At 41.4% G+C, this 11902-nt stretch overlaps 1 long non-coding RNA gene across 1 annotated transcript; it reads left to right on the forward strand.

Annotated features, from left to right (window-relative positions):
- The first annotated feature begins 4653 nt into the window (after positions 1-4653).
- On the forward strand, positions 4654-7627 carry LOC104248415 (uncharacterized). The gene is made up of 3 exons (XR_011405504.1): positions 4654-5827; positions 5912-6818; positions 6898-7627. It is a non-coding gene; the product is annotated as an uncharacterized lncRNA (long non-coding RNA).
- Positions 7628-11902: the final 4275 nt, after the last annotated feature.

Genomic DNA, 11902 nt, shown 5'->3' on the forward strand with positions numbered 1-11902 from the left:
GCACATGTTCATAGCACTGACCATTAGGTTGTTTTAACTAAATTCTCACTCGTTCAGAAGAAGAATTTGAATCCTTAATACAACTTAATCACCTGTTGAAATCGAAAGAGTCAATAGAATTCAAGAGTGAACTTGGCATAGAGTTATCCCGAACAATAGCTGATCATATATCTTGTCAAGGCCCTTATTTTCAACATTGGTATTCAATCGTTGCTTTTTAGCCACTCAATTTTCATTATTCATTCACAAGTGATAATCTTAGTTTTTACTCTTAGTTCGTCAATAACTCAAAATCAAAAGTTAATTTTTTCGAATAGTATTAAGTTGAAGATTTATTTGAATATTATTAAACTAATCCATGTGGAGACGACTTAACAACTATACTATCTTTGACTAGCAAGCCTAAGTTTTATATACTGGTTTTGCGCTCATTATTTAGTCCGTACCAAAAATATTATATACCGGTTTTGCGCTCGTCATTTAGTCCGTATCAAAAAGAATGACTCCTTTTTATGTTTAACAGTAATTTTACTTTATATAATGATTTATATCCATACAAAATATATGTCCTTATTTTATACCATAAGTTCAAAGGTCTTCTCTTTTTTCTTAAAGTTCGTGCGTGCTCAATTAAATAGGTTCACATAAATTAAAATAGAGGAAATAATAAATAAAAGGAAAAGTCCCAGAAATGGCCTTGTGGTATTTGAATTAGATCAGTTATAACCCCCGTGTCAACTTGAGCCTACTAATGACCTTGCCGTCAAAGAATTCGTCTAATACCACCATTTTCCACTAACAATTACTCGCTCCGTTCCAATTTATGTGAACTTGTTTGACTGAGCACGTAATTTAAGAAAAAAATAAGACTTTTGGAATTTGTGGTCCTAAACAAGTTTAAATGGGGTCAGAGTATTTGTGTGGTTATAAAAGCTTCTCATTAAAGGTAAAGTTGTAACTTTAAACTAAATTGTTATCAAATTTAGAAAAGGTTCATTCTTTTTGGAACGGACCAAAAAGGAAATAGGTTCACATAAACTGAAACAGAGGTAGTAATATTTACTTCATCCAAAAAAATCAGGAAATGACACGTATCTTAATCAACCCATCCCCCCAATATTTTTTTACCAGCCCCTACCTCACTTATTTCACCCATTCTTCCCCCCTTTTTACTCCCCTTCACTTAATACCTAATAAATCAGACCTTTCATTGTTATTTTCCCCTCCTAGGATTTTCTGACTAGTGAAGTGTGGTAGATCGAAGGAGAATTCCCACTGAAGTTCCATCCGAAGAGTGATATAATACAACAAGATAAGTTGTATTTTGCTCTTTTATCTTAATTTAATTTTTTTCAGTGGGGTTTTAGGTTTGTCTAATACATATGTATTAAATTAAAGGCCATGTGCACCTGTTTGATATGAGTTTAAAGTATAGTTTTATAGGGTGTAAAGTTTTGTCATTTTACGAGTTTGTTGGGATTGTTATTGTTGCCGAGTTATCCCTTGTCTTTATGTGATTTATTTATTCGATTTTTGTTGCTCCTTTTAAATGCATGTTATGCACAAATGACTAATTTGGTCTCTGTATTTTTTTGTCTCCTCTTTTACATATGACCCACTGTTGAAGAATGATTAATAAAGTCGATATTGTTTTTAATTATGAGGGTGATTGGATAATTTCTTGACCTTTGTCTATAACAAGAATTGGTGCACATATGGGCTAAGTTTGATTGGAAATTACTGTAGTTTGAAGATATATGTCAGGAGGTCACTTCAAAATTAGAATTTTATGAAGTTAAGCAGCTACTAGTAACAGGTTTTCTGGTAGGTGTTATCTTGTTGAAAATGATAATAGTATTAGGACTTTGCAATGTCTCTTTTGTCAGCAATTCAAGAAAATAATTTTTTTGGCTGTTGATGAGTCTGAAGATAGTCCATGCACAAGACATTACATACCACAGTGAAACTTATGGTGTTGATATTGAAGTAGGCAGTGATTGTGAAATAGTCTTGGTTCCTATGATTTTTCTGAACCTAATTTTAATGATTATGATTCTGAAGAACTTGAGAGTATTAACATGCAAAGGAGGAGAGTAGTGTCTGATAGATTAGGAAACTTCAAGGAGTTGGAACTTGGAATGATATTAAAGGACATGAAGGAAGATAAACAGATTATCAATTTCTATGTTATAGTTAACAAGAAAAGGTTGAGGGTTGATAAATGTGACGAAACAAGAACTAGATTTTAAATATGATACAGGTTGCCTATTTGTATGTCTCATATCTCAGGATGGTAGGTGTCACACGGGCGTTTTCTGTCCGCCGAAAATGCTGCCCGATGTGCGGCAGTCAAGTCCCCACTTGACTTCAGCCTTACCCAATTTTCGTTCGGTTCCGAGGTTCAACACTTAGAATAATTTAAAGGCAACAAGAATAAACAAAGGCAACACAGATTTACGGGAACTCTTTCCCAACCTTTTATAATAAATCAATTACAAAGGAAAATCTCGAGTTAGGCAAGGTGCTGCCACCCTTGGCAGGCACCAACTCACAAAACTGGCCTACTCATGCACGAATCAGCCCTATAAAAGCCCCTGCCTAAGGATACTCGTGCTGCCACTCGTTTGGCAAGGCAATGGCACATATTTTGCCATGCTCAAGCCATAAAATAGACAACCCTATGCCTATCTTTCAGACATTTCCCTCCCTAGGTACTTAGCCCGTTTTTAAGGCTGCTAGCACACATATATATAATGTAGTCAGCCCCAAAAGTGTTTCCTATGTTCAGTTGACATCCCCCAACTGATAGGAAATGATCCCCATGATCAAAACGTGGGGAACATGTCTCTAACATGCCCCAAAAACGTGCAAAGACTCAGCCATTTAATCAGCAACTCTTGGACATGGTAGTTGTAACCGCCAACTGCATGGCATGTGCACAGCACACTTGAAAACCACTTCATGTGCACTGCATGTGCGTGTTTCTTGGCCAGCTGCTGCACGCCTAAGGCTGACTTTGCGCCCAGCCTTAGCCTTTGACACTGCTCCCGCTCAATGCCATCGCCACAGCTCGTCACCCTTGACTTAGCCGCACGCCAATCCGCTGCCACAGTTGTTTGTCCTTGTCAAGTCGCCCCTACTTGATCAAGTCTGCCCGTTGCCCATGCTGATTTTAACATCAAGTCACCAAGCCTTGATGCCCTTCCCTTTGCCAAGTCGTTTGCCCACAATTAACTTAGGTGCCAGCCCGCTCACCTAAGTCATGGCAACACCACATTGCCAATGCCACTGCCTTGGCACTAAGCTGTCTCACTTTAGCGCCAAGGTCTTTCCCGTTTTGGCTTGTCAAGCTCTCATCCAGCCCGCCTAGTTCCGTCAAGGTCTTGGCCTTGCTTGTACGCAGCCCACTCTTGCTTTAGTGTAGTCCGTCGCACCTTAGCCCTCAAATACAAGTGTAGTCCGTCTCACTTGCTTAGCAACAGTTTGTTGCCATTGACAACACCCCCGCATTGTCTTGCATGTTGATTTTCCCTCGCACATAGGCCAATGGCAAGGCCATCATGCCAAAATCCTTGCCACTGCCGTGCCGCTTGCCGATCAGCTTTGTCAGGGGTCTAACAAACCACCCCAACCAGTTGAATTCGACGCCCTCGTCGAATAGATCCCAACACATGCTGCCATTTGCAAAGACATCACAAGTTCAGCACCCTTTTGAGAATAACGTTGTCCTTGCCCTCAAGTGCAACGTTTTTGTTTTCTCATTGCATTTCTTGTCCGTCGTTCCCACAGCAAAACCAGCACGCCAACTGACTGATTTGTAAGAACCCACACTGATTTTTGGCACCCTCAAACTCGAAATTTCTGCATCACTGCCTTCCTTGCCTTTTCTGAATTTCTAAGCCAAGACAGTCCCTTCCACGAACAAGCACACTGACCCCTTGTCTTGCAGTCTTGTCCATGGCCATCTCGACCTCATCACGAACCAAACCAAACCAAGCCTAACCTGGCTTGCTCTGATACCAATTGTCACACCGGCAATTTCTGTCCGCCGAAAATGCTGCCCGATGTGCGGCAGTCAAGTCCCCACTTGACCTCAGCCTTACCCAATTTTCGTTTGGTTTCGAGGTTCAACACTTAGAATAATTTAAAGGCAACAAGAAAAACAAAGGCAACACAGATTTACGGGAACCCTTTCCCAACCTTTTATAATAAATCAAATTACAAAGGAAAATCTCGAGTTAGGCAAGGTGCTGCCACCCTTGGCAGGCACCAACTCACAAAAATGGCCTACTCATGCACGAATTAGCCCTATAAAAGCCCCTGCCTAAGGCTACTCGTGCTGCCACTCGTTTGGCAAGGCAATGGCACATAATTTGCCATGCTCAAGCCATAAAATAGACAACCCTATGCCTATCTTTCAGACATTTCCCTCCCTAGGTACTTAGCCCGTTTTTAAGGCTGCTAACACACATATATATAGTGTAGTCAGCCCCAAAGAGTCTCCTATGTTCAGTTGACATCCCCCAACTGATAGGAAGTGATCCCCATGATCAAAACGTGGGGAACATGTCTCTAACATGCCCCCAAAACGTGCAAAGACTCAGCCTATTTAATCAGCAACTTTTGGACATGGGTTGTAACCGCCAACTGCATGGCATGTGCACAGCACACTTGAAAACCACTTCATGTGCACTGCATGTGCGTGTTTCTTGGCCAGCTGCTGCACGCCTAAGGCTGACTTTGCGCCCAGCCTTAGCCTTTGACACTGCTCCCGCTCAATGCCATCGCCACAGCTCGTCACCCTTGACTTAGCCGCACGCCAATCCGCTGCCACAGTTGTTTGTCCTTGTCAAGTCGCCCCTACTTGATCAAGTCTGCCCGTTGCCCATGCTGATTTTAACATCAAGTCACCAAGCCTTGATGCCCTTCCCTCTGCCAAGTCGTTTGCCCACAATTAACTTAGGTGCCAGCCCGCTCACCTAAGTCATGGCAACACCACATTGCCAATGCCACTGCCTTGGCACTAAGCTGTCTCACTTTAGCGCCGAGGTCTTTCCCGTTTTGGCTTGTCAAGCTCTCATACAGCCCGCCTAGTTCCGTCAAGGTCTTGGCCTTGCTTGTACGCAACCCACTCTTGCTTTAGTGTAGTCCGTCACACCTTAGCCCTCAAATACAAGTGTAGTCCGTCTCACTTGTCTTAGCAACAGTTTGTTGCCATTGACAACACCCCCGCATTGTCTTGCATGTTGATTTTCCCTCGCACATAGGCCAATGGCAAGACCATCATGCCAAATCCTCGCCACTGCCGTGCCGCTTGCCGATCAGCTTTGTCAGGGGTCTAACAGTAGGACTGTTGGGTAAAAAGTCAAAACTTTGATTCAAACCACAATTGTGATCTTTCAAAAATAGGAGAGCTAGAGGGCAAAAAGATTGTCTCTTGAGAAGCTAGAGGGAAACTTTCTTGATGATTACAATAAGCTTGAGGCATATGGACATGAGATTAAGCCTAGTAATCATGATATTGATGTAGTCATTAACATATCAAAGGATGCTTTGGCTGGAGGGGAGAGAAGATTTTTTAGGATGTACATATGCTTGCAAGCTATGAAACATGGATGTAATGATGGCTTAAGACAACTAATACGCTTGGATGGTACTTTTATAAAGGGAAATGTAAAGGTCGGCTGCTGGTTGCCCTAGGGCACTATTGTATGAGTACTTGGTCAGTTTTGGACAAAGAAACTAGCGAAACTTCGAGCCGATTTTTGAGAACTCTTTGGACTTGAAAAATGGTGCTAGAGTGATATTCATATTAGACATGCACAAGGTTAGCCTTTCTAGAATTTATATTTATGTTTTCTGATTATCTATTTTGTATTAACTAATCGTGTTTTTTCCTAATTTATGATAGGGCTTGTTGGATGTTGTTAGTGTTGAACCGCCTGAGGCAAATAAAAGGTTTTGTGTGAGGCACATTGAAGCCAATTGGTGTAAGAGATGGAAAAGTAGTGAAATGAATAAACTGTTGTAGTGGTGTGCGTGGAGCACTAATGAAGAGGAATTTAAGAATTAGTTGGTAAGCTTGGCAGAGCTTGATGAAGATAGTGCAAAGGACTTGTTTAAATATCCTCCCAAAGCTTACTGTAGAGCATATTTTGACATTCAGTGTAAGAACATGATGGTAGACAATATTTTCACCGAGTCTTTTAACTCATGGATCTTAGAGGCAAGACACAAACTAATTATCAAAATACTGGAGGAGAGTCAAGGTAATAGAAATATTGGCTAACAATGAAGGAAAGTTAGAGGAGTTGGAATGGTGATTTCAGTCCACAGTGTTTGAGGTTATACAATCACTATAGGGTAATTGCACAAGGTTGTATAGTTGTGTTTAATGGTGATTATGGCTATGAGATAGCTGAGGGTGAAGATACGCATAATGTTAACCTTGATTCCAAGAGATGCACCTGTAGGCTATGGGGGTTGAGTGGAATTTCATGCCCTCATGTTATCAAAGCATTGTCACACAAGAAAGTAGAAGCCGTAACTAAAATTAATTGATTTTGCAGTAGAAAAGCTTATTAAGGACATAAACAAGTTGCTTCTTCTCAGAGAGAAAATTTGAATAAATGAACCCTTCACAACATATGAAACCACCAAAAGTTGTGAAATTGGTTGAAAGGTCCAAAGTCAAGAGAAACAGGGAGCCAGATGAGGCAAGAAAGAGAGAGGAAGAATGGAGTGCTTCTAGAAAGGGTCTTCCATCCACCTGCAATAAATGTGGTGAACTAAACCATAATGCAAGGGGATGTTACAAGGTAAATCATATATATAGAGCTTAGGATAAATTTTGTGTTTAAGTATTTGATTAATATTTATCTTCTTCAAATTTGACAGAACACCTTCACTGGAAAGTTGGATATCGCAACTGAGAGAAGGGACAGACTGCAACCAAAATCAAAGCCAAAGACCAGTTAGTAATGATAACCAAAGTGTTCCTTACGAAGATCATTTAGATGCTGGAACACAACAATTATTTCCATCTGTTTGACACTTAAACCGGAACACAACTTTCGTTTGCATATGGTCCAGAAGTTAAGAATGAAGAAGAACCCCTCTTGCGGCCAATGATTGTATCTAAGACACAAACATGGCTGGAACCAAGGAAGACAAAGCCTGTTGCACCTGTGGCAAGGGCTAATACAATGAAGATTCAGTTTAGCGGAGATCTACACTAGTGTTGAAAATTTAACTAACCTACCTTATTCGCCAATCAAGTGCACATAGAAGGAAAAATAGGAAATGACATCAAGCCAACTTCAAGAAGAAGGACGAAAGAAAAGGATAAAAAGTATGGGAAGCAAAAGGAAGGGAGCACTTGCATAATGTAGTCGATAATGGATAGTTTTTGGGGGTTCTTGTGGTTTTTGTTATTGAAATATGGCTAAATGTACTTTTTATAATTTCAATTAGCTGAAACTTATATTTTTTGTGATTTCATATGGCTGCGACTTGTACTTTTTTGGGGTTAACCACCTGTAGATTTTAGGTAGCTTTGAAACTTTAATCTTGCTATTTGTGGTTAACCAATTATAATTTTTATGATAGTTATTCTGGTTGAACTTAATGTGTCACCTTTGATATACAATTTTCGTTTAGTATCTTGTTTATGTTGTGTGTGATTGTGGTGTTTGTGGATATTTTTGGTACCAAACTCATAGACTAGCATACATGTATATCAATCACCGCCTCTGTTGATTTGTGTATTCCAACAACTTTTAGAAAACCATAGACGAGCAAAATGTGAATGAATTCTACTGGAAATAAACTCTTTCCATACTTGTGTATTCCAACAACTTTAAGAAAATCAAATCAACATACAAATATTTCTCTAAGACATTAGAAGGAAAGCAAGATCATTATAATCTTTATAACTATTCAACAAAATACACTCCACGAATTAATACACTACACAGATTAACTGTGATTATGTCCTAAATTTAGACTTCACATCAACAACCATAATGCAACGAATCTAACCAAGCATCCACATAAGATACGAATTAAAATCCACTGATGGGCTATAATTTTGCTGAATGTTGCAATAGTTCCGGCATCGATAGCAGCAGTAGACTCAGCATCAACAAGCTTCTTCTTCAAAATATTTCTTTCAACAACTTTTTCGCTCAATTTTGCTATAGCTTGAGCCTCAACGCCAGCATCAATATCATAATCGGCCATTTTCTTTTGCAAAATATCTCTTTGCATTTCAGCAGCTTTCAATTTTCTTTTATGTAACGACCCGACCGGTCGTTTGAGAGCATTAGTCCTGATCCCGTATTTATTGCTCCCTATGTTTTATTTTGTGGTTACTTCGACATGCGGGGGGTGCTTGGTGTCGGGTTCGGGAGAGTTTCAGAGTTAAATGGGACACATAGTCCCTAAGTTTGACGTTTAAGTTCTAAGAGTAGACCGTAGGTTGACTTGTGTAAAGACGATCCCAGAATGGAGTTTCGTCAGTTCCAATATATCCATATGGTAATTTTATTCTTACGATCGCATCCGGATATTGATTTGGAGGTCCATAGATTATTTCGGCACTAATTGGGGAAAGTTAAAAATTAGTAGAATTTTGGGAAGTTTGACCGGGAGTGAACTTTTTGATATCGGGGTCGGGTTTCGATTCTAAAAGTTAGAATAGGTACATAATATCAGTTATGACTTGTGTACAAAATTTAAGGTAAATCGACGCGATTTGAAAGGTTTCGGCATCAGATGTGGAAGTTAGAAGTTCTAGAGTTCATGAGGCTTGAATCGATGCGCAATTCGTAGTTTTGATGTTGTTTGACGTGATTGGAGGCCTCGACTAAGTTCGTATCGTATTTTAGGACTTGTTGGTATATTCAGATGAGGTCTTGGGGGCCCCGAGTGTGGGTTGGATCAAATTCAGAATAATTTGGACTTAATCTCACTGTTGAAGTTCTAGTCTTCTGGTGTCGTCACACCTGCGGAGGAACTAGCCGCAGGTGCGAATTCACAAATGCAGGGGTTTATAGTAGAAGCTATATGTAGGGGCGACTGAGGAAGCGCAGAAGCGAAAAGGCTAGCCAAGCCTGGGGTCGCAGAAGTAGAGCCCTTTCCGCAGGAGCGAGAGCGCAGATGCGCATTTTGGTCCGCAGAAGCGGAGCTTGATGGGCTAAGTAAGAATCACACCTGCAATGGATTGTTAGTGGCTAAGTGGCATGAGGTTTTTGCCGTGCGAATTGTTATTGTGGCACGAGGTTTTTGCCATGCGGATTATTATTATGGAACAAGGTTTCTGTCGTGCAGATTGTTATAGTAGCACGAGGTTTCTACCATGCGGATTGTTATTGTGGCACGAGATTTCTGCCGTGTTGTTGTTATTGTTTGCACAAGGTTTCTGCCATGCTGTTGTGAGATAATTATTTTTGAGACTACGAGGCGGTACCTCGGGAATGCCCCTGTTGATTTCCTCTATTTGCTGTATTGTTGTTGTTATTGATGTTGTTGTTGTTCCTAAACTTGTAAGATTCTTTCTTCCTTATGTGTTGTAATTGACTCCTTGATTCCGTGTTGTTATCTTCTGTGAATTTCTATTGTTACACTTCTCTGTCATTCTATTATATCATTATATCCTCTGCCTTGTTTCTTATTATTTCTATTAGGGCCCTGACCTGACCTCGTCACTACTCTACCGAGGTTAGACTTGGAACTTACTGGGTACCGTTGTGGTATACTCATACTAGGCTTCTGCACATTTTTTGTGTGCAGATTTAGGTACTTCCTACCAAACTAGATATCAGTGAGCTAGTCTGTACGTGGAAACTTCAAGGTATATCTGCCAGCATCCACAGACCTCGGAGTCCCCCTCTATCTTTATTATGTTGTTTTCCCTATACTCATTAGACTCTGATGTATAGAGATGTTTAGTATTTCCCTTTAGAGATTGTGACTTATATCTACCGGATTTTGGGAGTTGTTTATACTCTGAGTTGCAGATTTTATTTATTACAGCTGTTGATGTTTTGAGTTTAACTTAATATTTCATTCCACATACTTGTTAAGCTGACCTAGTCTTAAAGACTAAGTACCATCATGGAATCGTACAATGGGAATATGGGGTCGTGACAAGTTGGAGTGCAAGCATATGAGACGCCTATTACTGCACCAGCTCTCCAAGAGATCCTCGCCCAGTTTCTGAGCATGTTCGACACTTTGGCTAAGGAAGGATTGATACCACTTGCTCCTGCCACATCTCAGGCCGGGGGAGGAGCACCGACTCTCGCTGGCCGTACCCCAGAGCAACGGGTTCAGGTCGACCAAGTTTCAGAGGTCATACTAGTACAATCGGTAGCCCCAGTTCAGCCCGAGGTTAGGTCAACAGTTTCTAAGAAGAAGCAGCTCAGGCCCGAGAGGTACAAGAAGTACAACCCTCCTACTTTCAATGGCTTTGCGTCAGAGGATGCCCAGGTTTTTCTTGAGGGGTTCCACCGTATCCTCCATACTATAGGTATTGTGAAGTCTAATGGGGTTGCTTTTACTACGTTCCACATTAGAGGAGCGGCCTATCAGTGGTGGTGAGCATATGAGTTGTGTAGTCCAGTCGAGGCAGCTTCACTCACTTGGACTCGTTCTCAGATATGTTCTTGAGGGAGTATGTTCCACAGAGTCTCAGAGATGCATGGCACGCATAGTCTAAGCAGTTACGCCATGGTTGTATGATCGTGTCAGAGTATGCTGTCTGGTTCAGTGATTATGCTAAGCATGCACCAGCCTTGGTTGCTACTAATAGAGAGTGGGTACGTCGATTTATCAAGGAGATCAACCCCAATATTATATTTAGCATAGTCCGAGAGTTGGAGATGGACATTGCATACCAGCAGGTAGTGGGGATTGCTAGGATATTGGAGGGCATGCTGATTTGGGAGAGAGAGAAGAGAGAGGCAAAGAGGTCTCGAGAGTTTGGCACATATAGTGGTACTCATGCCCAGCTTCAGCTCGTCAGGGTAGGGGCTATGTGAGTCGCCCTGTTCATTCAGCACTTCCAGCTACCAGCAATATTCCAGCCACTCCTAGGCCTTAGGCTCCCTATTATGCACCGATATTGTCTAGTGCACCTCCTGCACGGGGTGCTTTCAGCGGTCAGTCCAGCCGATCAGGCCCGAGCCAGCCATATCAGCCACGTCCTCCAAGAGCTTGTTTTGAGTGTGGTGATACTCAATATGGTGAGGAATTTCCCCAGACTTAGGAGGGGTGCACCTCTACACACTACTCAGGCTCCACGTGCTCCATCGGGTCCTCAGGCTATGGTTACAACACCAACTACCCTCCACATGCACAACTAGCTCGAGGTGGAGGTCGGGCAGGTAGAGGTCGCCCTAGAGGGGGAGGCCAGGCCAGATATTATGCTCTTCTTGCTCGGACAAAGGCAGTTGCATCTGACTCAGTCATTACAGGTATTGTTCCGGTTTGTCATAGAGACGCATCCGTCTTATCTGATCTAGGCTCCACTTACTCCTATGTGTTATCTTATTTTGCTCTGTATTTGGGTGTATCCCGTGATTCTTTGAGTTCTCCTGTCTATGTGTCTACACCTGTGGGAGATTCTATTGTTGTTAACCGTGTATATCGGTCATGTTTGGTTGTTCTTAGTGATTTTGAGACCATAGCCGATCTATTATTGCTTAGTATGTTAGACTTTGATATTATTTTAGGCATGGACTGGTTGTTGCTCTATTATGCTATTCTTGATTGTCACGCCAAAACCGTGATGCTGGCCATGCCAGGATTACCATAGTTAGAATAGAGAGGTACCTTCGATTATACTTCTAGCAGAGTTATTTCATTTCTAAAGCCTTAACGGATGGTTGAGAAGGGGTGT

The sequence above is a fragment of the Nicotiana sylvestris genome, chromosome 2, assembly GCF_000393655.2.
Source record: "Nicotiana sylvestris chromosome 2, ASM39365v2, whole genome shotgun sequence".
Taxonomy (NCBI): Eukaryota; Viridiplantae; Streptophyta; class Magnoliopsida; order Solanales; family Solanaceae; genus Nicotiana; species Nicotiana sylvestris.